The 996-nt window shown below is 46.7% G+C and overlaps 1 protein-coding gene across 1 annotated transcript in view; it reads right to left on the bottom strand.

Moving 5' to 3' along the window:
* Adcy9 (adenylate cyclase 9) overlaps window positions 1-245 on the bottom strand; it is a 108,836-nt gene extending 108,591 nt beyond the window's left edge. Inside the window, exon 1 of the mRNA XM_015490800.2 lies at window positions 224-245. The gene's annotated coding sequence lies outside the window, so the exon portion shown is untranslated. The remainder of the gene's footprint in view (window positions 1-223) is intronic.
* Window positions 246-996: the final 751 nt, after the last annotated feature.

Below are 996 nucleotides of genomic sequence, written 5' to 3'. Positions count from 1 at the left end.
GCCTCACCGCCCCCAGGCCGCCAGCTGCGGGCGTTGCGGCCCGGCCACCCTTCGCCGGCTGCACAGAATGCCTGGAGACCACCTGCCCGGGAGAGGACGAGAGCTGCTGGGGTGCCACGTATGGGAAGTGGCACCGAAGTTTTCACTAAATTTGCCTAAAGGGAGGCTCCCCTTCTACAAGAGACGAATGCGTGCCCCGAGTGGCAATAGGTCCTCCCTGAACCTGGTGCTCACCGCGTGACCGCCACTGAGAACTGTCCCAAAGAGAGCTTGCCTCCCATCGTTGGGCGCCTTTCTCGCTCCTCCTGAAGAACTGTTTTTCCCTTTACACAAATGAAATTTTCAAAGGTAAACACTGTCTGCCACGTGTGAATACAATCCTGTACTCCCCAGAACTATCCTGACCCTTTCTTCCACATATAATACAGCACTTCCTGCCAGTCACAGGGATCTCTTCTTGCCCTCCCCCAAACCCCAGGCCATCCCAAGGGCCCACGCCAAGTCTCACTAAAAATTAGAGGATATAAAAGTAAAATGTGAACTATCCATACAATGGAATATTATTTGGCCATAAAAAGGAATGAAGCTGTGACCCATGCTACAAGGAGTATGAACTTTGAAAGCATGCTAAGTGAAAGAAGCCAGAAACAAAAGGTCGCATGTTGATTTTATTCATAGAAATGACCAGAACAAGTAAATCCATAGAGATAGAACACAGATTGGTAGATGCCAGGGTTGGAGGAGGAATTGGGGAGTGACTACTAATGGGACTGCTATTCTCTTTGGGGTGATGAAAAATGTGGAAGTAGAAGTAACACAACATTGTGAAGTACTTGAATGTTGGACAACATTATGAATATATTTAATACCTTGAATTATACACTTTAAAAATGATTTAAATGGTAAATCTTATGTGTATTTTACCACAATATGGGGGGGGGGGCACTACAAGTAACTCATCATTGTTGTGGTAGTCCTGCTAAAAGTGCCTACTTT

The sequence above is a fragment of the Marmota marmota genome, unplaced genomic scaffold, assembly GCF_001458135.2.
Source record: "Marmota marmota marmota unplaced genomic scaffold, marMar, whole genome shotgun sequence".
NCBI classification, from domain to species: Eukaryota; Metazoa; Chordata; class Mammalia; order Rodentia; family Sciuridae; genus Marmota; species Marmota marmota.
Note: the sequence above shows the minus strand (reverse complement) of the source record. Positions and strands in the feature narration are given on the sequence as shown.